This window comes from Balaenoptera borealis, assembly GCF_965194805.1.
Source record: "Balaenoptera borealis genome assembly, chromosome: 5".
In the NCBI taxonomy this organism is placed as follows: Eukaryota; Metazoa; Chordata; class Mammalia; order Artiodactyla; family Balaenopteridae; genus Balaenoptera; species Balaenoptera borealis.
In genome coordinates, this window is record NC_138862.1 from 118,030,792 (window position 1) to 118,057,016 (window position 26,225).

Sequence of the window (26,225 nt, forward strand, 5' to 3'; positions counted from 1 at the left end):
CCAGGCTGTATAATAGGTGCCTTATACATAGGGTATTCAGTAATCCAATTTAAGAACGTACAGTAACACAACATGCCAAAATCTGCTTCCTCTACATTCTCAAGAGCACAAATGTCCTTTGCACATACAATTAGAAGCGGTTATTTTGAACTGCATTCATCTTTACCAGGCACATGGAGGAAAAGGTTTATCACTGCAAAATACAAATCCTTTGATTTTTTTTTTTTTATTTTAACCTGGGTTGAGAAAACTCTGTGCAAAAACTAGAATAACTATAGTGTATTAAGTAAACTTGCTTTTAAAACTGAATTCAAGGCACTCTATTTCTTATGAGTTTTTTTTTAAATTACAAAACAATGGATGCTTAGGGAAATAAGAGATAAAGAAGAATTGCTAATCATCCCAGCCCCCATACCCCACCCCTCAAATGTCTCAAATGTAACTAACTCTCATGTGATACTTACATGTCATTTTTTAAGCTTATACAAATGTATTCATATATATATATATATATATTTCCATTGTCCTCTTCTTTTGTTACACGGGTATGGGATCCTGCTAGAGGAATCACTGTGAAACTGCTTTTTATTCAATATATCATGGACACCCTTGCAAGTCAATATAAAGAGCTCTGACTTTCTTTCAAGTAACTACCTGATATTCCATTATGTCGATCTTCGGGAGGCTCTTCAACCTTTCTCCTGTAAGTGACATAATGGCTTTGGTTGTTGTTATTTTCCAGTATCTGTTAACACTCAAGCAAAACTGCAACAAACTCCGGCCTCCATATCTCCCTGTGCAGTGGTATCACTGGGATTCCTCCAGCCTATGTTCCTTTCAGTAACTTCGGGGTCGATGAATGTCTATGTCTTGTTTTTATTTATAATGTTATATTATTTTATAAAGAGGTTTTATGAAGTTGCACTCCTACCAGAAATACTCACTCTTACTGCATATTATTGTTCTTTTAATTTTTATTAATTCAGTGGGTGAAAAAATTATACATTGTGTTATTTAAATCTGTATTTTCCTGATTGCTAGTGAGGTTGAGAATCTTATTTTATGCTCATTATTCATGTGCATTTCTTCTTATGTGAATCCTTTCCTTATCAATGTGTACGGACTTTTGTCACCTTATAGATATTCACTTTTTGTCATATGGTTTCAGATGTTTTATTTATGGTTTTTGTGATATGCAGTTTTAAGTTCATATTTAGTCATAAAAATTCCTTCCTATTATTGTTTTTGAGTTTCATTATTTGCTTTAAGATTTTCTTTATTCTAAGTTGAAAAAATATTTCTTAGTATTTTTCTAACTTTTAATCTACAGTTTAGAACTTGATTATATTTGGAGTATTTTTTTAATGGTTCTAACTTTTTTATTCTATAAGGATAGATGATTATAATACTTCTGAAGTAAAATGCCATGTTTTCCTAAATATCATTTTCCATTTGGGGATTTTTCATTTGGTTTCAGTGGCTTATTTTGTTATTTAGGTGCTTATAACTGTTGTTTACTGCAATAGCTTTATGGTATGTTTTGGTATCAGGTAAGGTGCATCAAATCCCTACTCTCCCACATTTTTCTTTTTCAAAACATTTTTATTTGTCTATATTTTTATTTTTCTATGTGAATTTTAGTACAATTCTGTCAGCTTCAATATAATTTTCTTTGGAATTGTAGCATACCAGTTGTAACATATATATACATATATATATTTAAAAAATATATATACATATATAACATTTTAAAATATAAAATCTTCTCATTAAGAAACATGGCTACATTCTTTATACACTAACATGTATAAAATAGATAACTAATAAGAACCTGCTGTATACAGGTAAATAAATAAAGTAAAATTCAAAAGTTTAAAAAAAATAAAGAAACATGGTTACATTCTTTAATAAAAGTTTACAGCTTTTTTTCTCATAGGTACTATCTATACTTTGTTTTGTTTATGAAACTTCTCTGAAGTTTTTTGATACTTTTTTTTGCTTTTCTAAATAGATTTTTCTTCTCATTTCCAAGGCTTAATGTTTTATTTTAAGTTGGAGACACATCTCATTAGCATATCATTGTGGAATTATCAATATCTTATGTAGGAGTATGTCATTTTCTTCTGCCTTGAAAAGTGTGGAATGATTCATACTTAAATATAAGGAAAAATAAAAATAAACACTTTAGATCCGCTATACCTATAGCCTTGCCTAAAGAGTATTGCTCTTTATCTGGGAGGAATGACCCATTAGGCAACTGCCAAGTGTTGAAGATAACACACAAAATGTGTGGAGAAAAATAAGCAGCAACTCCTAGCCAATCAGTTCATTGGAATAAACCCTGGAAGCAGCCAATGAAAAGACAAATGTCAACCTCAGAAAACTGTCATCCCATTCAGTATACTTAGTAACCTTCTATAAAAAAAGTTAGTTGGTAAAAATAAGTCAAATATCTTCCAAATTTCCTGTGTAAGAGCTAATAGAAGTTCAATTATCATTTCCTGTGCTTGTCTTAAATGGAGTTTGATTAGGATATCAATCAGTAGAATCATATTGGATTTATTTTTTGAGTGATGAAACTCAAACTAGAGTAAGGTACTTTTAAATATAAAGGCAATAGAATTTATTATTTTACATTCTTTAGTTGAAGTGGACTTTTACAGTAATTTAGATATGGTTATAGTTTACAATGATGGAATCAATATATACACTATCATTCTTCTTCAAATTATAATATCTTCTTTCCTGAGTGTAGAAAAATTCAATGACATCAAAATTTGAAAATATATCTGAAGGCTTTAACTGCTAGTTGTAGCTAAATAAACATTTCCATCTTTATTATTTTAGCAACTTTTATGATAGAACCAGTTTATTTGAACGACTTTTATGATTGAACCAGTTTATATGTAATAACAATAAAACAACCACTGACAGTTTTTGGCTCCCTCTAAAAAAATCGATGGTCACAACCTGAATATTATCCATTTTAGACTTGTCTGTGAGTGTTCTGCTAGATAAATAAATTCAAATCATGATCATTGAATTTTCCTGCTCTTTCTCTAAAAGAGACTTTACATAAATAAATGAACAGTTTTCACTAGCTATGGCTTCCTACTAATACTAAAATTGGATTTCCATTCTTGTCCCGGAAGTTTTCAGTAACTTTTCTCAAGGACTTATAGTGGAACTTGCCACACGCCCTGTCATCTGCCCACTCTTGCTATTCACTAGCTTTAAAAAAAAAAGCTGCTTGGGGAACTCTAATTACAAACTTCCAAAGAAAGCAACTATGCTGGTTTCACACTAGATATCTCGGGAAATAGAAAAGAAATTGGACTATAGGCTAAATATTGAAAACATTTTATTGTAGGCAGATGTCCTAGTTTTAAAATATAATCCTCGAAATCTTTGGCACTCCTCTCACTGAGTTGTGGGGAGTTCTGTGTCCTGTCCTGTCCCCTTGAATCTGGGCTCCGAGACTGCTTTAGCAGTGGAGCACAGTGGGGGTCATGCTGGACCAGTGTCCAAGCCCTGGCTTTAGGAAACTGGTACTTCTTTTTTTTTTTTTTAACATCGTTATTGGAGTATAATTGCTTTACAATGGTGTGTTAGTTTCTGCTTTATAACAAAGTGAATCAGTTATACATATACATATGTCCCCATATCCCCTCCCTCTTGTGTCTCCCTCCCTCCCACCCTCCCTATCCCACCCCTCTAGGTGGTCACAAAGCACCGAGCAGATCTCCCTGTGCTATGCAGCTGCTTCCCACTAGCTATCTATTTTACATTTGGTAGTGTATATACGTCCATGCCACTCTCTCACTTTGTCCCAGCTTACCCTTCCCCATCCCCGTTTCCTCAAGTCCATTCTCTAGTAGGTCTGTGTCTTTATTCCCGTCTTGCCCCTAGGTTCTTCATGACCATTTATTTTATTTATTTATTTAGATTCCATATATATGTGTTAGCATGCGGTATTTGTTTAGGAAACTGGTACTTCTACTTCCCATCTCTTCGGGCACTCACCTCTGGAACCCTGAGGTACCGTGTAAGAAATCTGGGCCTGCCTGCTGTGAAAAAAATGACCACAAGGAGAGGTGTACGTGCTCTGTCTGAGCCTAGCTGAGGTCCCCGCTGACAGCCAGCATCAACCATCAGCCCTGTGAGTGAAGGAGCCTTGGAGATGATTCCAGCTGAGGCCCCAGGCATAGTGGAGTAGATCTTCCACTACCATGTGCTTTTTGCAGATTCCTAAAGCATAAATTTAGCAAGTCTAATAAATGGTTGTTTTAAGCTTCTAAATTGTGGGGCAATATGTTACACACAGGGATTAGTAACTGAAACAGAATGTGTGCCTAAAACATATCTTCCTCAGTATCTAAGTCACAGCCCAGCAATGACAGTGGTTAAGTTTCAGAGAGGGCTGGGCTAGCTAGGGTGGGACGAATTTTGAAAATAACCTTAGGCATTCCAAATATGCCCCCGACCCAGAGGTATATTTATCCCTAAGCCCCAATTGCAATTGCAAATTGATCTATTAATAATGTAGTTCTCCTTATAAGTTCAGATGCTTAGCTTTTTGTGAAATCTATTTGGATGTTGTGCTGTGAGGGCTACTTCCATCAGGCCTGGTATTGGCCTGAGCTGTTTTATAGGAGATATCACTTCATGACACTGATCCTTAGCCAGTACATGAAACAGGCCTGATTAGTAGTATTGGTTTATAACCGTGGTTCCGAGACAAGTTTCGGGGCAGTTTGTACCAGCTTGTCAGTACGTATAGTTTATTGATAACAACAATATTTGTGGTTTGCACCTGGTTTTGGTGCCTGTGGGCTTGCTATCTGGGCTGGTTATACAGCAATGATGTGCCTGCCTGACCAGTGGAGTGATAGAAGCCCCAACTGGGATTCCATTTCGGGGTCCTGTTTCCAAGGTGTTCTATACCCATGTCAGAGGTTCCTGATTTAATAGAGAAAGGGCATCCAGGAGGGCCCTGCAGAGGGAGGACAATTGGAGTCCACAGTGAGCCCCTTTGGACCCCTTGCTGTGAGGCAATCTTGGGTTTTGATACATATCCTTACTTTAATACGCATGCTATATTTTTATTCTTTTCCTGCGTTAAAGTGTAGATCGGTAAACGTTGTAGTTGAGCCCTATGATTTGTCTTAGTGTCTTCTTTAGTTTTCTTCAGTGTCTCATTGCCACTGTTAGTGTGGATGATGTAAGCATACTTTTGTGCTGGTTTGAGAACACACTCACACATACACGTGCACATCATTAGCCTCTTATCTGGCTAAATAATTCCTTTTCTTACTCCATTTTATGGTAACTTCTGCTCTTTCCTATTCTTGAAATACAGCATGGTTTTGACTAGGACCAAGGGTTAAAAAGGCTAATGTCAAGATGAAATATCAAAGTACATTTCTGAAGTGAAAAAGATACATTTGCATTTAATATACTGCAACACTGTATACTAATAGGGTAATCTCACTAACCCATTTTTGGAAATGACTTTTTAGTGACAAAGTCAAAGAACATATTTCTGGAAACTAAAAGAGGTATATTGGTGTTCTACCAGTGTTCCCCCACCACTAGGCAGTTCTCCAGTGAATTTCTCCATAGACATAGTCTTTCTATAGTCATTAAAATAGTGCCAAAGAACTAAAACATATGAGGTGGTGCACTAATATTTCACTAATTCTTTTTCTGGGTAACATTCTTCATCACTTTGAACTTAGACGTCATATAATTTGTTTTCTCCAATGAAATAACATCCTAAGTGATATAAGTCACTTCTGCATAGAAGTAATAGAGGGGGCACCATTGTCCAAGTTCCCTCTGAAGATAACAGGAGTGCATGACAGAGAGGAATATCTTTAGGTCTGGCTTCCTGAGTAACTGTAGTGGGCAGTAGTCCCTAAGTGACTGTGCTGGACATAAAATGTGAGCAAGAAATAAAATTTTGTATGTTAAGCCACTGACAGGGTTTGTTACTGCAGCATAACCTAGCCTATCCTAGCTAATATAGGGTATTCCAATCTTAAATCTACCTTCTGGTATCTACTGAACTTCTGGGATATTCTGCCTTATATAATTCTAGGAGAGATGATTTGTTGAATGATTCCTCCATAAAAGTTCCTCTTCAAAAAAATTTTTGAAATGCTTCCTTTTTTATTCATGGATTTCAAACAACATCTCTGCAAATTGTATTTCAGTTGTTTTTTATATTGTGTATCCAGGAAAAATTCTTCCCTGAAACTGGTGGGTTGAATTCTAACGGTAAAATGGAATATATATTCCTTCAAGGAGCCATTTATTTCTTGATTTTCCTGCAAAGATGTGGTAGCTATGCTTTCAATCAATGCCCTACTTCAGTGGTTACTGGTTACACCCATTTTTGCACAATTACAAGAGGAACACAAGCAACAATAATTTTGAAATTCATTACAATGCCAAGGTTTATATGCTCTCATTAAGCATTAATTGGTAGTTTGATGGCTATTGCTATTTTTAACACCATTAGTTCATAGCAATATAATTAGTAACGCTAAGTACAGGAACCACATTAATAGCATTACTAATTGTAAATCTGGAGATAGAAACACAACATGACTGGTTAATTTCCAGGCAATATCTCATGATAATTAGCTGTAGGACATTTGTGCTGAACTAGAAAGGTAAATAATTTAAATTTTTTCTACATTTTTTTTGTGGTTTGCAATACTAATACCACTCTTTAATGCATGGATCTCATTCCACCTTCTGATGTTAATGGTTTTTCCTTTTGAATTCCCTTTTGACGTTTGCTAAATAATGATTCATTTGTCTCTCACAAGAAAAATGTAGTCATGTGTTGAACAAATTTTATTGCTCCATACCCAAGTTGCAAAAAGTAATATATTAAATGACTTACTACTTCTATTATATTGCAATTGGTTTCCAATGTTTAGTACAAAACCTCTTAATAGTCTTTGCTGTGTGCCCTCTCTTTCCTCATTTCTCTAGCAGCAAACTGGCCAACTTTATAAGTCTAGTGTGAAGTTTCATGATAGTAGAGTTAAGGGGGAAATGTTCTTTGGCTACAATAACTAAATTAAAAATAACAATAGCTTGATATTCTATACCTACATTCACGCTGTTTAACATGTACTGATTCCTTCTGTAGTCACATTTTCTGAGCTTTAACAGTTTATAGTACCTACAACACTGGAAAACCTATTCTTTAATTATCCTTTTATGAGCTTGCTAAAGGACAGGGTTTAGAAAGAGATTCTCTATTTTTTTCTTTTCATTTTCTTTTCAGAATTTTGATGGAATACGTGTGAGGAGATTGGGAACAATCAGACACTGATATAGTCAAAATTATTTGAGTCATTGTTAAGAAATTATAAAGTAGACAATTTAATTTTGCATTAATTTTATCAAAATTATTTTTCAGTTAAGGTATGAGGCTCTTCAGAAACAATATTGCTAACATGCCATTTCAGGTATGTCTTTGTGTTTTGTTTTTGGCTTTTCGAATGAACTAGATTACATTTGGAAACACTGGTTTTCCTCTCTTGCCTTGGTTTTCCTTATTCTTTTCACATCTGAGAGTCGCCATGTGTATCTTGCTGCTTCATTAGTAATGGGGGCAACAGCCAAAATGATGATTTCAGCATGTTGAAACTGTGAATGTCAGTAGATTCTATGATTTATGATTGGTTAAAATCAGTAAAAGTAAGTGGATCACTTAGTGAATTATTGTAAAATGTTAATATAAATCCAAATGCTTTTTACACAATAAGAGCAAGAGCGAAAAAGACGCATGGTTGGTGAAATCCCTCGAGGAGTTTATTTCCCATATTGGCATTTGAGGATTTTGTGGGAGTAGTAGCTTTGTTATTCTCTTTCTTGAGCTTTCAACTCTTAACTGAATGTGCTTTAACCTGTCAAAATGTGCAATGCTATTATTTAGTTGTAATTAGTTAATGATTATGTTGTTTCTTTTGGCAGGGAGTGCCTTAACTGATGAAACAATCTTCTACTCGCTTTAAAAATATACATATATAAACAATAGAGAAGAAAGCACTGGGAAGGCCCATGATGATTATTTTCCGTCACATTAGCACATTAAGGTGCAGTGAGTTTAAAGAAGTGGCATGAATAAGCTGCTACAGTGTACTCTTGGTAATATTGACTTTTATGGGCAATTTAATTTTAAGTCTACAATATAGGATTTAACACAGTTCTGCTTTTCCAGAGATGGAGTATGAAGGTGATCCTTGTTCAGTGAAACACCACAAGAAAATAAATTATTTCATCCTTCTGGTGATGGTTAAGTTTCGTAGAAATAATACTACCAGTTGCTTTACTTTCATCAGGTAATTCTTTTTCAAGTGAAAGGTGATAATTAATTAGCTGCAGTTAATTATTGCTGGAAAACATTGTGTGGCAGAGTGGAAGAGGAGCGTTTCAACTTACTGATAAAATTATTAAGATGCTTTTCCCCCATCTCGTGAAAAAATTAGAGGCTGGAAGTTTAAGACATTTATAACATTATCAAATTTATTTTACTTTTGTTTCTGCAACTTGGGAACTGACAGAGGGTGGCTTTTCTTTTTCCTTGCACGTTTCATGCGGATCTGGAAATCCAAGGCAGGTAGCAGAACAGGTGATGGCTTATAGTGGAGAGCGTGTACTCCAAGGGCTACAATTTTCATGCCATCTGCCCCAGAGTGCATAAGCTTCCAGAAAGCCTGAGGTTTTCAGGATAATATACGGTCAGTCTGGAAAAGAAAAATTAAATACATGTGTGAATCTGTTGTGGGAACAAGGCACATGTGTAATAAAGGCAATTTTTATGTGACTTGAGAAGCATTGGACCGTGAAATGATAGAAAATTTAGCATTTTAACAGCCATGCACTATCTGAAGCAGATGCATACAAGGAAGGCTACAGCCTCAGAGTGATGCCCTGGCAAACGCTGAGAAGGCAGTATTTTATTGTTCCAGACCTTTATTTATCTACCAGCAGATGTCCCTATAAGGCAGTAATATCTTACAGTTAGAACAGCTGATTATGAAAATCAGGAACTGAACCACTCATCGTATTTCCAAAGATTAATGGGATTAAATCCACCGTGTACTTTAAAATGTTTCCAGAGATAGATAAAATGCAGTGTAGTACAAAAGTAAATTTAGTGTACTTCTGAAAACCACATGGAAAAAAATTCCTCCTTAAAAAAATTCTAGGAGTCCCTGATGACCTTTATCAGCACTAAAACCTCTTTCTAAAATAAAATAAAATTTTTGGTTGTGTCTGTGTTATCAGTTATACTTTAATATTCATTGAATGAGGAAAATACTCAAGGTCCAAAAGCTACTCTGAATTCAGTAAAATGTTTAACTGAAGTTGCATTTATAACTGGGAAAAGTCTCTTCGTACACTTGAAAAACAACAGAAAACATATGTATATATATAATAATGTATATAATATGTTATATGTATTACTCAACTTTCAGCCAATTCCAGATAGATGTAAGGAGTCTGGTAGTAACTCAGGCTGTCATGAAGTAACAGTTTCTTCTATTCCAACTTTTCATTCTTTCGTGACATGATACTTCTTTGTGAACAGAAAACAGCATAGAGAAAAATTGTTGCAAAGAAATACAACTGGCTTACAAAGTGATTTCTTTGTTGATAAAACATACTAAAACACAAAATCAGTATCAATGCTGATTAACATTTCTATTTTTAGAATTAACAGGTACATTTGTTTTTCTCTCCTTAGAGAGGCAAATGCTATCGAGACCAAAGAGGTGACCTCAACACCATGAAAAATTATGGATTTTGAAACTAGACAAACTCAAACTTCTAAATATCTTTGCCACTTTCTAGCAGTGTGAGTCAGGACAAGTTATTCAACCTCTAGCCTATACTTTCTTGTTTGAGAATAGCATTAGAAATCTCATGGAATCAGTGCAAACATTAAGTAAGACCGTTTATGAACATGCTGGTATAGTATAGGAATTCAATATATGCTAGCACCCCTCCTTCATATTCCACAGTCAGTTCTTTTACATTTTAGGATCTCGGTGAATATTATCAGTCCATTTACTTTTCAGGAGAAGGTGCCATTACTTTCCATCGTGGGCATTAGATAAAGGATCATGGTCATGGAAGAGGCAACATAGGTGCTGGACCTAGAAGGATTTTATCAAGTTAAAGAACATTTTCAAAAATTATTTTCAAATAGTAGAAGTATTCAGAGACTTAAAAATAAGAATTATAACAGGCAGTGCATCTTCTGTTGCTGATATTCTCGATCTCCATGGAATTCCTAAACCCTAGACTTTCTCTCTAGCGATGTGCCGGGTCAGTATTGCAAGTCCAGGACCTACCTGATGCATGCTCAGGGACAGCCCATTACTCTCAATGATAAGTAATTTAAAATATTATCCTTATATAAAATGTAATAAAAAGCCAACTTCATATGTATTTTTAAGAGAAAATACAAGTCTTAAAATGAAAGTCCTGCTGGCATACACTTGCTCTCTCCTTCTGCCATTATGGGCACTTTGGTGGAAACATTTTTAAAAACACACCTCACTGAGTCACATGAGGAGACGAAGCCCTTTGAATGATCATTTTCACTAGAATATTAGAAAAGGAGATTTTATTTTCAGTTAAGCTTAGAAATAAAAATTTCACTGTGCAGAACTTATTACTATATTTCTCCTGCAGCTGTTACTACAGATTTACATATTTCTCTTCATGTCTGAAGAAACTTTCCAGAAAGACAAACATTCACAAATTTATCCTCCATAAACCACATGTATGCAAAATAACACAGATTCAGGGCTCTCTATCTCTATCTATCATCTATCTATCTCTCTCTCTCTCTCTCTCTATATATATATATTTATCTATCATCTATCTATCTATCTACAGACTACCACATTCACTTACATGTTAGGACACATGGTTCTATATAAAGAAAACATGGTTAAAAAAAAGCAAAATAGTGAAGAGTAGAAAATAGTGGGAGAAACATTTTACAATATACAAATAGACAAAAAAGTGAAGAGAGGAGATAACAGTGCACAAAGAAAAAAAATTGCATTAATTCCATGCCTCCTTTAAAACAGATTTGAAGGAGCTGACAAAATTATATACAACACATACACAAAAAGTATGAAATATGTGACTGAGAAAATGAGGGAAAGGGCACAAAAGGATGGAAAAAATAAAATGGAAGTCAGAAGTAAGGTGAATATAGAAAACGCATACCACGAAATTCTATACACGTTATATCAATCAAATGAAAATTTTATCCCGAGCTTCCTGGTAGGCAATGAAAAGAGGGATATATTCATCTCTTTGTTCATTTACTCATTCAACAAATATCTGAGTATCTCCTATACTCCAAGCATTATTCTAGGGACTGAGGATAGGCCAGTGAACAAAACAGAACATTCTCTCATTCAGTGGAAGGAGACAGGCAATACAAGAAGTAAACTACAGAGTATTCTAGATTTGGAAAGTGCTGTAAGGGAAAGTAAAGCAAGGAAGAGAAATAGGGTGTTGTGTGGGGAGTGGGAGTCCTTTCCATTCTAAAACAGGGTAGCCTCACCGAGAAAGTGGTAGTTGAGGCAAGACCCCCAGAAGGTGAAAGTCAACCTTAGGTGTCAAGCCTGCAGCTCTCTGAAGGTGCAAAGTTAACACGTGGGAGTGTGCCTGGCACGCTTTCCTGGTAGTGGAAGAAAGAGGGGTTTCTGAAACTGAAGTGTGAGTCAGTGGCCACACTCCTCAATGATAATTCTTCTTTGATACAATCACAAGTTTCTTGGGTAGTGTTCTTAAGCTGTTTTCCGTCATGTTTTGCAGGCTTAACATTAGGGAGCGGCTCAGTGAGATTAGGTCCAGAACCCCAGAAACGATGCTGTTCAGGGACCATGAACAGAAGCCAACCAGTCTTGGGCTACGATGGGTAGTCTTAGCCCAAGAGGTAATTTAGCTCACCTGGAAAAGAAGGGCCTAACCTAGTGTCAGGGATCCACACACCCTGATTTGTACATGTATACAATTGTGTGTACTCTTCTAAAGTTCCTAGTTTTCAGCAGATTCTCAAAGGGCTCCATGACTGAGAAAGGATTAATAATCACAGGTCTAGACTGATAGAACTATATATCCTACAGGCAATCTCTCTTACAATTGTTTTGCTTCATTTTAATCACTATTGCATTTTTTAGGAGAAGTGGATGGCGGGTTATATTCTGCCGCTGAGTGAGGAGAGAGTCATGCTCTAATAATCACCCCAGAAAGGGTCAGGAAGGAAAAGGTAATAACAAGTGCAAATGAAAATGCAAGGCATGAGAAAAACACAAAATGTGAAGTTTCATGTGTTGGACAGTGAGCGTGGAGGAGGAGGCTAGGAGAAGATGGGTGTCTGGTGGTGGCTGGACCAGAAGGAGGTGCTGAGCAGAGTTAAGGGGAGAGAACAATGAGAAACGGGAAACAGTGGTGGGTTGGTGAGAGTAGGAGGATGTGGGTGGCCAGTGGCCGCAGGATGTGGACAGAATGTTACACGATAAAGTCAATTTTCTCAGGAAGCCTTTCTCATTTGCTTTTTTGTTTGTTTGTTTTTGTTTTTTTTTTAAGATTTTTTTTGATGTGGACCATTTTTAAAGTCTTTATTGAATTTGTTACAATATTGCCTCTATGTTTATGAAGCAATGGTTTTTTGGCCACAAGGCATGTGGGATCTAGCTACCCAACCAGGGATCAAACCCATACCCCCTGCATTGGAAGATGAAATCTTAACCACTGGACCACCAAGGAAGCCCCTCATTTGTTTTTAATCCAGGCAATTTACACGTAAAGTTTTTAATAGCAAATAAGCATTCTAATATTAGAATGTTTCTAATATTAGAAACATTCTAATATTAGATATTTCTAGGAAATATTGGCTATTTCAAGATATTCAGAAACCTACTTTAATTTCTAAATTCATAAAAAAGCATACTGCTAAAGGCTTTGAAATTGATATTATCCTGCTATTAACACAAACAGAACGTAACACTGTAAGTGATAAATAAGATGATAAACGAGGAAAAGGAAGGAAGAAGCAAAAAAAGATTTGTATAAGACAAAAAGAAGGGTAAGAAAGAAATAAGAAAACATTCACAAAGTCTCTGTACCTGACACTTCCATCTCATAGTTTGCACTGTATCTTTTAGAAATTAAACCAGTCTGTACAAGCGGTTTATCATTAACAGCACAAACAGAATGAGTTATTAACTCTGAGCTATTTAGGTGACATGAGAGAAATGAATTCCGGCCATCAGTCAGTAGATGCTGGAGCAGCCTGCCAGGAGGGCTATGGGTCTCCTAGTAAGACGGCCATTTAAAAGAGGACAGAGCCCCATCACTCTGGGACCATTTTCATAGCCTTCCCCCTCTCCCTTGCCCTCACCTCTCTCCTATCCTCACCGCGGTGAAGGGATGGAAAAGAATAAATCACCTTTGCAGTCTCCTTCCACCCTGAGATTTGAAGATTCCTTGCATTCCTCTACGCCTCAAAAGGCGTAGATATTTAGTCAACACTCTTCTTTTTTTTTCAGGGACTCCTCAGCCTTTCAGGCATTACTAAACATATAATTAAGGAATGCTTTAAAGCTTAAGCAGGCTCAGTTTTGAACACACCCCCGTTCCATTTGAAATGCAAAATGGAAATGCTAATGAGGATTTCCTTGTCTGTTACCATTTCCCAAACCGAGAAATGCTAGATCTCAAATATCTTCAGATTATCTGTTCACATAGGTAATGAGAAACACTGGATATTCTATCCTTAAGGTAATTACAGGCCCCACATTTTCACAGCAAAGTTAGATTTACAGTGAGGTGGTGATAACTGAGCCAAGCCTCATCTATAGGACAGATGGAATGATCCAGATCTATTCTTGGAGGAGTGTTCCTCTGACCTCTGCCACTACCCCTAACATATCCTGAGCCTTTCCTCCAAAAGTGAACAGTTTTCTTAGACATACGATCGGAGAGCAGGAAAGAGCAGCCTTGTGTCATAGAATGGGCCCTAGAAGGTAGCAAATTTCCCAAGGAGGTAAATGGTTTTGTGATTTCATTTTTAACTGCTCACTCAATGCGTCCACCTTGATGCCCACAGGAACCTCAGAGTCTCTATTCCCCAACCAAAAGTGTCCATCTTCTCTGTTTTCTATTGTATCTCCCTTTTCCCAGCTACTCAGGATCAAAACCTCAATATAGCTCGAGGTTTCCTTTCTCACTCTTACCCCATTTCCAATCACTTGGTTTCTTTCACTTACACGATATTATTTTCGAGGTGTGCTTCACCAGATGTCTGCTTTTGTTTATGTCCTCATCTCTTCAGGCTTTGAATTTTGTAACTGATCTCTCAGATAGTCTCTTCCCCTCTTGTGCTTCTTATCAATTTAATTTTCTTGAAGTATTGCTTTGATCAAAACCCACCACTGGTATTCCTCCATCCAGGAGGTAGAGCTTAATTCTCCCTTCCTCCCCCACCCCGCCAATCACCCCCCCACACACAACCAACTACCCAACCCCTTACTGGATTTAACGACTCATTTCTAAAGAGCAGAGGATGGAAATGCAAAAATAGTAACTTTACAGTGGAGAGTGGAGTGATCTGGCAGACACTGCCTTAACCAAATGCTTTGAATGTCAGGATAGGTGCAGGGTGGTTGGAGGGTAACAGGAGGAAAAATCAGAAACTTCCTTTAAAACATTAAGGAGGTTGGGTGGAAAACATCCCAGTCTGATCTCAACTAATCCCAGGTCTCTACAAAATGACTGGGTATTTTTGCCTGTAATGTGTTCTCAGGAAATTTCACCAAACAAATAAATAAAACAAGCCTGCGTTGCCATTCCTGAAAATCTCTAGTCTATTACAATGAGGAGAGCCCCTGATTAAAAATAGTCTGGGTGATAAATCACAGAAGGTTGCATTAATCAAGGCAACTGAAAGCTGATAAGTGCAATTATGGGTTTGTCACCCTCGGGAAATATCTTGATCAAGGCTCCTCAAACCCAGTACAAACCCTCAAATTTTTGCCCAAAGACGGCTGTACCTAATTTGGGGACTTAGCACATCTTATCCTTAGGGTATTGAAGGCCTTCTGGCAGGGCCTTATCCAATATCCAGAGTAATGAAACCTTATTCTAGTGAGATCTATTAATGGCGTAATGATGGAATACCTCTACCACCAAGTGGCAGCAGTCTTCACACATCACAAGTGAAAAGAAACAAAACCAAAAACCAAACTTGAGTCCTGTCCTCTCCTATTCCTATGTGCTATAGAACTTTACATAAGTGGATGAGGGCAGACTAGTTGTATCTCACCATTCAGGGAGATGTCTATGATTTTTGGATGATTTTTTTAATGCTATAAAACTAGAATTTTTAAAGCAATATCATCACAATTCAAAAAAAGTATAAACAAATATATTTAAGACCAAAATGTAAATAATTAAGCCATCACTGTTGAATGTTATTTTTAAATTATGCATTTTTCACTGATAATTGATATCAGTTATTAGCGATGATGTTGTCATCATAAAAATATTTTCTTATTGTTCCTATCTCCACAAAATGAGAGGAATCTGTGTGAGTGCTCAGATATGCAGAACTCCTGAATTCTGATACTAGTCATCTAATTTCATTTCAAAGGCTACGTCAGTCCCCCTTGCTCCAAATTTACTCTGCACATTACACTCTATACTGTGTTCACATCTTCTGATTTGAAGCCATATATCACCAACTGTTTCTCCAACATTTTTGTCTGGCCATCAAAGATCACACCTGGTATTGTTGATTAACACTTTATGTACATGTATGATATCACCCTATTACCCCCTAAGAGCTGTAAGTCCCTATGGGAGGAGTTACCACACTCTTTTGTATTTTCATAGCTCTTATTCCATGTTACACTCAATTTATGTTTGGTAAGTGGCAAAGTCTGCCAGAAAATCGGTGCCACTTGTGCTTCTGAGATAGTATGGGATCCAAAATTACAAGATTCCAGAAAAAGATGCCAGTGTTTTCATGAATTTAGTATATAACAAATGTTAAAATTTCAATATAGCAACATAGGAGCAGGGGAAACTTTTTAACCAAAACAGAAAGACACAGAGATTTTAAAACGGAAGGACAGACTTATTTAACTAAATTAAAGTTAAAATTTCTGCCAGATCCCTCAAAAATAGTAGATAAATGATAGGATTTTGTAAAAAAACAAAACAAAAAAAACCACACATATCTTCATTGAACATATGGTTACTATCTAGAATATACAAAAATCCTTAGAGAGCAAGAAAATAAACAATTCCATAAAAAATGAGCAGACTAAATCCATGTGGCCAAAAAACTTGTGAAAAGATGTCCAAATACACTAATAGCAAGGGATATGCAAATTAAGTGATACATCACTTTATTCCCATCAACCTGGCAAATTTAAAAAGAACTATTCTTGCCAGAAAAGCAGAAAAAAAGGCACTTGCATTGCAGCTGGTAATGTGAACAGTTACAGCCTTCTTGGAAAACAATCTGACAATATCTATTAAAATTAATACTACATAGACTGTATCTTTAACAATTCAACTCCTGGAATGCTTTTATAGAAATAAAAACACACATATATAGATGTTTGTTACTACATTGGTAAACATGGTGAAACCAACAAATATAATGAATCAAAGTGTATACTAGTTAACTTGGAGGGGTTTTCCCTCAGTATTGTTTAGTGAGAAAAGCAGGATGGAGAAAAAGTAGGCAGGACACCATCCAATATTCACTAAAGAAGGACATGCCTTTCTATATTTGCAGATGTTATATATAACTGTAGGTATGAATATTCATGTTTGTGTGTATTTCATAAAATTATATAAACATGGAAAATATAGAAAGATATTTACCAGGTTGTAAACATGGGACATTATTCCCTAGGGAGAGGACGAAAAGGAAAAGAGGGAAAGAGGAGCTATCATAAGAAAAGTACCGTGGGAATTCTCTGACGGTCCAGTGGTTAGGACTCGGTGCTTTCACTACCATGGCCCGGTTTCAATCCCTGGATGGGGAAGTAAGATCTCGAAAGCCGCACTGAGCAGCCAAAAAAAACCAAAAAAGAAATGTATCTTAAAAAGTCAACCACCTACTTCCAAGGGTTGGAGAGTGAATGTGGAGGAGTTTGCTGGTGAAGATAGGTGTCTGGATAAGAAGGAGGGTTTCATTTACATAGTTATCTAAAATTATGTACACGTATATTTGCAGAATTTTTTAAATGTGATGAAATATAGTGAATTTGGTCATTCTGTAAGATATCTCAGCAATGTCTTCATTGAATCACCAGTGGTTTCATTAATTGGTCATTCCAGGCTCATTAGCGCATTCATCTCCTGAACAAGAATAAAAGAAAGCTAAGAGTTCAGCCTAATCATTCTGATTTTTAAAAAATGTATAAAGGGAGAGGTACCTTGAACAGAAACTCCTTGGAGACAGCATGTTACAGTGTAAATACTCTAGACTTTAAAGTCAGACTTACTGAGGTTCTAAACCCAGACTAGTCATTAATTGTTTGTATGACCTTGGACAAGGTGCTTAATGTTTCTTGCCCTTGGTTTACTCATCTATAAAATGGGGAGAAGGAAACCCATGTGGAAGGTCTGTGCTAGAGACTGAATTATTTGGCAAAGTGCGGGGCACATTGCAGGACTCAGTAGGTTACATGAAAAATAAATCAACGTCAACTGCAGATTTGGATAGATTGGGAGCCAGAAAAAATCAAGTTGTGCTGAATTTAATGGATATTTTTGATGCGGAAGCCATTTGAAAAATGATTATGCGCAATTAGTCGCCTTCATTCCCTGTAACACCAAGGTGCAATAAATAATCTTGGAATTGTCTGCATGGGATTCAGGTTTGCACAGTGGGAACTCGCCTTGTCTTGGCTGGCTTGTGCGCCTCTTCTGAGCTGTTTTTATATGTTGTACAGATGGATCATGCTTTCAGATACACCAAGTTGTCCTCCACAAAGGAAGAATTTATGAAGTCCTGTGGTTTTCATTTCATGAAAAGTGGATGTAATTTTTTTAGATCATTCAGCTAAGATTATAGGTGCTCTTCCCTAATAGAATTTTCTTCTTATGTATTGGCCTCATTTTTAAGAAAATAGGTTTATTTGTACACTAAATCCATCCAAACTGGAGGTATGGCTAGGTAGGAGCCAGATAAGTAAGATAGCACTGAATTTAGTAGATATTTTTGATATAGAAAACTCTATGGAAAATGATTATGCACTATTCGCTTTTGAAAGAAAACTTTCACATTAAATCAAGTTGTGAACTATGAAAACTGACATTTGGGGACATTTAAAAATATTATTACGAAATTTAACTCTTCCAAACACTGAAAGAAATTTTGTGGAGTTTTAAGTGTGTGGCCCATTTGATTTTAATTTATTCTAATATATTTAAAGATTTTAACTGTAATTCATAATCCAGACATCTTTCTGAAGTTCAGTTTATTCTACATAATAGAATCCACCTATGAATCCTTTAAGGAATTTTCACAGTGATCTTCTAGCATCTTTTAAATTAGTCCATTGTAGATCATCAGTTAATCCAGTATCTCTCATTTATCCACTGGCAATTATAATTTTCCTCCTGTTAGAATTCCCCCATCTGGAAAAGCTCCTTCTTCATATTTTTCTAATGACATTACATTCTTTTGTAAGTCTTTAGACCTGTAGAGCAACACTTAACTGAACCAAAGTACTTTATAAGGCAAAATCTAAAACAAATAACTTCTATCCAAACTAACCCTGGCAATTCATAAAAATCACTCTTTAATTATTTTCCTCAGGTCATTGTACCATTTTTGGTAAAAATTTGTTCTGCTCTGAATGGCCCTATATGGACAGGACAGGCTGATTAGCTCAGATTGCTACAGAGGTCAAGATTGCACTGCTTGCTGTAGACAAAAGAACCCCTATTTATTCCTGTATCATATGTGCTTGTTTTTGCACACCAAACTCCACTCCTTGAAAGTTGTTTTGGCTCTTCTGAATGGTTTCTAGAGTTGCTTTTAAAAAGCAACCCTAAAATTCCTACTTTAAGAATAGAATCTATGTGTTGTTATATTTTGTTTTTCATTTGTATGAATTTCTTCATATGTTTTTCAACTCAAAAGTGAATTCATTCAAAATTGAATACTTCCTTATTGTAACTGGTGAAACAATATACAGCAACGATGTGATAAAAATGCCAATTATCACACATTCTTTTCCCTCCCGTTCTCATAAGGTTACTAGTTTTGCTTTTCTACTTGCTCACATAAATGAATACAAGCACATAAATGCAAAAAAAAAATGTAGTTTTGGTTGGCTGATTATTTTATTATCAGAATAGTAGCATAATATACGCATTTCCTTTCAACGTGCTTTTGCTTTTGTTCACTTAATATCTCATGGATAGCCCTATATATCAGTAGATATTCATATGTGATTTTTTTCTACCTAGACACACACATATAAACACATTTGTACAAATGGGAATAAATAATACAAGCTGGTTTGATATTTTTTAGAATAGCACCTCTTTTTCTTTTTTGTTTAGGCATATGCCTTTTACGTTGACAATTAACATTACAGATCCTTCTCTTTTGATCTTTAAACTAATTCTGCCTCTGATTTTTTGGTCCCTACCTTTTGGGAATGATGGGTACACCTAATATTTGAGCAGTCATGAAAGATGTTTCATCACTTTACCCAATGCTTCATTGCCTGCATTCCCAATTAACATTAAATGCCAGATAGTAATTAAATCACCCAAGAAATGAAACCATCTCCCTCAGATTTTAATACAACCAGCCTGTTATTTTTCAGATTATATAGGTGCTTGATGAAAATCTCCAAGGTGAAACCTGAGTGAGCTATTAAGACAACAAGAAGGTTTGATAGCTTGAATCCCCATATACTTCTCAAGCTGCTTGACGTGGAGGCCATGGTCTATGATTTTTCCCCGAGGAACGTCATGCTTGTGAATTATACATAGGTTCAGCTCAGATCAGTGAAAGGTTAACCTATGGGAATACCAACCCTAAGAAAATGATTTACCTCACAAAATATTTATATTTTGTTTAGGTATTCTAAACATTTTTTTTTTTCTCAAGTCTCTTCTCCCATCTTCGCATATGCTAAATCTAGGCATCTGTAATTGTGAGGATGGTGTGATGTGCTGCTCAGATGCCCCTTCGGAAAAGAAGACTTGTCACCCCAGCTGCTGACAGTAACGCCAGCAGTCAGCCTTCTTCAGGAATTGTCTCAGCCAAGAGATCCACCTGGCCCGTGGTCACACCTCTCTGAGATTTAAAGGCCCAGCCCTCTTTCCCTGACTCAAGACAGCTCTAGGGGTGCCAATTCTTCAGAACATCCCACGGGTCAGCTGAAGCTTCTAGTGAGACTGCCTTGCAGCTCAAATCATCCAGCTTCTCCCTCTTGCTTCCTCCCTCGCCTTCCACCTGGATTAGGAATTGTAGTGAAATCTTTAAATGTATTAGAATAAATCAAAATCAAATGAGCCACATACTTAAAACTCCACCAAATTTCTTCCAGTGTTTGGAAGAGTTAAACTTCATAATAATATTTCTGAATGTCCCCAAATGTCAGTTTTCATAGTTCACAACTTGATTTAACATGAAATTTTTCTTTCCCCTAAACTGCCCCCTCCTTCATCTTTCCTCTGCTTTTAAGAGAAACATCATTTATATAGGCTTGAGATCTCTTAATCATCTTCAAGATTTTCCTTTCCTTCACACCTTATGCCTGTTAGTTAAGTTTTCCTCATTTGTTCCTTCACAGTGTCTCTCACGGATATGCTTTTTTCCCCCCTGTTCAGATTGTTATTGCTACATGTACATAATTTTAATTATTGTGGAGATAGCTTCCCTCTCTCCAGCTCTGTCCTTTACGTCTATTTTGCACTCTACAGCCAAGTATTCTTCACAAACAAATTTCTAATTGTATAATTTAATGTGCCCGAGCAAAGCCATCAGACTGGTCATTAGTGCTCTTCACCAATATTTCCCGTTCCCTTGCCCCCAGACACATGATAGGATGTCCCTTCCCTACTTTCATGAAATTAGATATGACCATGGAACTTGCTTTGGCCAATGAAATATTGGTAGAATAGGTGTCTCTTCTAGGTGGAAGCCGTTGAGCCGGTGTGGGCATAGCTTTTTCCTGTCTCCCTTCCAAGATGGAGGCCTTTCAGACGGTTAACACTGCATCCCTGGATGAGGCCAACACAGAGGAAACTTCTCACCGACTCAAGGTGAACATGTAGCAGGAACCAGAGATAAACTTCTTTTGTTTTAAGCCACTGAGATTTTTGTTTTAAACCTCAGCATAATTTAATCTATTCTGTGTCATTCAGGTTCCTACCTGACAACAAGGATAAATTGAATTTCTTGAGACTTTCCTTCAAAATCCTCCTCTACTTGGTCCTAACCCAACTTTCCAAGCCTGTCTCCCACTCTTTTCTTAGATGAACCTCCAGCTGTAGCTAATTTGGTCTCCTTGTTATATCTTTCTATAACTTATTACAAAGTCTACTTCTTGGACTTCCCAACTCATTTTCCTTTCCTGTTCAGATTATTTGCTGACTTCAAGCTAGGCTTAATCCTGCCTTCTCCATGAAACTTTCCCCCCCAAAGTCATGTGGCCTTTCGACGTCCTGTAACATCATGTGAACTGTCCATGTCACTGAATGCCTGTCTCTTAAGCGGAGAATATAACATTATGATTTGCCCTCCCCCTTGCCCTCAAAAAGCAGTATTACTATATTCTGAAGTATAGTTTCAGAATTATCTGAATCCTTGTATCACTATTCACTAGGAAATGATGTCCACATTCTTCCATCTCAAAGTATCTCACTAAAGACATAAATGCATCATATCAATAATACCAGGTAAATGATGTGTAATTACTGTGATATATGTAGTACATTTTTAATATTTACACAGGAGGATCATGTACTATATATGTAAAATTATGTCTCAATATTATGGTAAAGCACCTACACCTTTATTAATAATTTATTTTAGGTAGCAAATATCTATTTCTTTAGAATAACAAGTTTCCTTCTTACTTTTCATTTCCATGAAAAGTTCTTCTAATCTTAGCCATCTAATAATTTTTTACCCTATATGTATAAGCAGTAATATGGATTTTTATTTCCTATGTGTAGGTAAAACCTCAGGTAATCTTACATCACTTGAAGTTAAAAAACTTACATATCCAATTTCAATCAACTTTAATTGAAGTGTTATGGATATGTTCTACTAATAAAATACAGAAGTTGTAAGATAATTTAAAAATCAGTATATAAATAATGTCCTTATGTATTAAATAATACTCCTTGAATTAGTTTAGTTTTCATATGTGTGTTTGGGGGGAGGGAGAGAGTGAGAGACAGAAAGTAAGCAATAACTTCTGTTTTCTGCTCCAAGTATTTTCCTTGATTAATACACTTGGAATAAATCCTTATGATCATTAATTTTAATTGAAAATAACACATTTAGAGTTTTTATTATCAGCTATTGACACCACTTTTTAAAAACTTTCTTTAAATTTTTAAAAGTGATTGTTTTAGATCATTCTAATATTCATTCAGCAAATATTTATGGAGCACCAATTAAGTGCCAGTCACTGTACAAGTTACTAGGGAAGTAGATGAACAAAGCACAGTCTTTGGCTTCAAACCACTCACAAATTAATGAGATCATTAGTGACTATAGCAACTGTACCCTTTGCTTCAATCATCATGTGATCTCAGGATTACTTTCCAAACTTAGAAAATTACCTGTAAATTCTGTCTGTGAAGAAGCAGAACTATACCTTTACCCACTGTGGACAATTGTGGAATAATAGAAGTATTACTGAACTTGGATTAAATAGATTTAAATTTGCATTCTGGCTTAGTTATTCCCTAACCTGTCACCTTTGCAAAACAATTAAACTTTCTGAGTAATATTCACTCCTAAAATCCATATTTACCTCATAAGCTGTATAGAGGATTAGAAGTTAAGAGCTATGAAAATAATATATATGTATTATTTGGAAGTTACTGATAATTTCCATGTTAAGTGGCTTCTTTTTCTCTTGAGTTCTGTGGAGGAATAATTGCACTAGGTCAATTTCACTGCCTGAATTTTGTAGCTGAAATTTATCACCTTTATCACCATCATGATCATCATCATTATCATCATCATCCTCATCATCCTAGTTATAATTTTGGCATGAATTCTATATACCATGCAGTGGGCTAGACTCTATGTTTAGATCAGTGTTTCCAAACCTTAGCTGCACATTAGAATCACTTGGATAGCTTTTTTTTTTTTTTTTTTTTTTAATTTATTTATTTTTGACTGTGTTGGGTCTTCGGTTCGTCGGTTCGTGCGAGGGCTTTCTCTAGTTGCGGCAAGCAGGGGCCACTCCTCATCGCGGTGCGGGGACCGCTCTTCATCGCGGTGCGCGGGCCTTTCACTATCGCGTCCCCTCCCGTTGCAGGGCACAGGCTCCAGACACGCAGGCTCAGTAGTTGTGGCTCACGGGCCCAGCTGCTCCGTGGCATGTGGGATCTTCCCAGACCAGGGCTCGAACCCGTGTCCCCTGCATTAGCAGGCAGATTCTCAACCACTGCTCCACCAGGGAAGCCCTTGGATAGCTTTTAAAAAACCAAGTGCCCAGGTTCTATTCCAGACAAATTATATCAGAATCTCTGGGGAAGGGATCCAGGCACCAGTACTTTCTAAATCTCCCCAGGTGATTCCAATTAGGTTGAGACCAACTCTTTTGATTAATTATCTCATTAAATCTTTACAAAACCCCTGAAAGTAGAGATGTTCATTTCCATTTTGTATGGAGAAAACTTAGGCTCGGCAAAATAAAAGATTTTATTCATTGTCACAGAGTCAGTGGCAGAGTTTGGATTCAAATCCAAGTCTATCTGGTGTCAGAGTCCATGTACTTTTCCTTAAACTCTATTAAAATAATGTCAACTCTCTTTTGCATGTACTCCAAAATGGAAGGTCTTAGAAAAGAAGATTCTGAGCTCAGCTTAGTTCTACATTTTTAGGTTTTCTCCTTCTTAATAGAGTATGGTTTTCTTTTTTTTTTTATAGATAGGGATTAACAATTTAATTTAATTGAGGTATTAGAGAAATTTAAGCATGAAAATGTTCCTATTCCAGCTAACAAAGCAAGGAGCTCCATTATTTGATATAAATGATGTGTATGATAATTTGATGCAGTGTGCAAAACATGTGGGCAGAGGTGAGAAGGAATAGAATACAAGTTTAGTAATTTTGGAAAGCAAGTAAAAATGCTGAGCTCTTAGTTACAATTTTCCTGTAATATATATTTTTTCCATTTCATTATCTTCAAACTTTATGTTATTTTCTGTTTGGTGAGAATCTTGTAACTAGAAATAGCATAAAGTTGAATTTTTTTAATCCAATCTGTGAATCTTAGACCTTTTGTTATGTGTGTGTCTTAGTCTTTTAATAGTTAGATTTAACCCATTCACATTTACTGTGCTTTCTAGTATATTTGGACACATTTCTGCTATATTATTTCCTGTTTTCTGATTAGGGCTCTCCATCTTTGTTTCTTTTTTTTTTTTTTTTTTTACCTTCTTTCAGATTTTTTACACTTTTTTTCTTTCTTTAATTCAAGTGTATTTGCTCTAAAATATTATATGCTACAGGTGTACAATATAGTGATTCACAATTTTTAAAAGTTATACACTCTTTATAGTTATTATAAAATTTTGACTACAGTGTTGTATCCTTGTAGCCTATTTTACAGTTTCAGAAATTGCACTAGTCAGGGTCCTTATATACAAACAGCAGAAACAAACTCTAGCTGATCTGAGCAGAAAAGGCATTGATGAAACAAATATTGAGTTTTGTAGCTCAAAAGTAGCCATTGAAACTAGCTGACAAGATTGTGTGGGGTGAATGGTCGAGGTGGTTTCTTTCTGATTACCTGTAAGCTTAAAGTAATTGACAAGGGTCATAATACATATTTTAATGAAACTCATTCTAATGAATTATATATAAAAAGAGTTACCATGTGTTCCTGTTTATGGTCATGTCCACTTTTTTTGAAATTACATGTATAATTTTATTTTTAAGGCATCATACAGTAAAGTATATTTTTAGTGTATAGTCCCATTAATTTTTTAACCATTTTTTAATTGAAGTATAACTAATTTAAAATGTTGTATAAGTTTCAGATGTACAGCAAACTGATTCGGTTACATATATATTCTTTTTTAGATTCTTTTCCATTATAGGTTTTTACAAGATATTGTATAGTTCCCCTGTACTATCAGTAGGTCCTTCTTGGTTATCTATTTTATGTATAGTAGTGTGTATATGTTAATCCCTACCCCCTAATTTATCCTCTCCAGCCCCCTGCTATCCCCTTTGGTAACCATAAGTTTGTTTTCTATGTCTGTGAGTCTGTTTCTGTTTTGTAAATAAGTTCATTTGTATTTTTTTTTATATTCCACATATAAGTGATATCATATGATATTTGTCTTTATCTGACTTACTTCACTTAATAGGATAATCTCTACATCCATCCATGTTGCTGCAAATGGCATTATTTCATTCTTTTTTATGGCTGAGTAATATTCCATTGTGTATATATACCACATCTTCTTTATCTATTCATCTGTCAATGGGCACTTAGGTTGTTTCCATGTCTTGGCTATTATAAATAGTGCTGCTAATGAACATTGGGGCACATGTATCTTTTTGAATTATAGTTTTCTCTGGATATATTCCCAGGAGTGGAATTTCAGGCTCATATGGTAACTCTATTTTTAGTTTTTTAAGGAAACTCCATACTGTTCTCCATAGTGGCTGTACCAATTTATATTCCCACTAACAGTGTAAGAGGGTTTCTTTTTCTCCACACCCTCTCCAGCATTTATTATTTACAGACTTTTTAATGATGGCCATTCTTACTGGTGTAAGGTGAGATACCTCATTTTATTTTTGATTTTCATTTCTCTAATAATTAGCAATTTTGAGCATCTTTTCATGTGCCTGCTGGCCATCTGTATGTCTTCTTTGGATAAACATGTATTTAGGTGTTCTGCCCATTTTTTGATTGGGTTTTTTT

At 35.8% G+C, this 26,225-nt stretch overlaps 1 long non-coding RNA gene across 1 annotated transcript; it reads right to left on the reverse strand.

The window, feature by feature from the left end:
* Window positions 1–2,558: 2,558 nt before the first annotated feature.
* Window positions 2,559–26,225, reverse strand: LOC309629191. Its single transcript, XR_014244914.1, has 2 exons — window positions 13,457–26,225; window positions 2,559–9,601 (listed from the first exon to the last, which is right to left on the reverse strand). It is a non-coding gene; the product is annotated as an uncharacterized lncRNA (long non-coding RNA).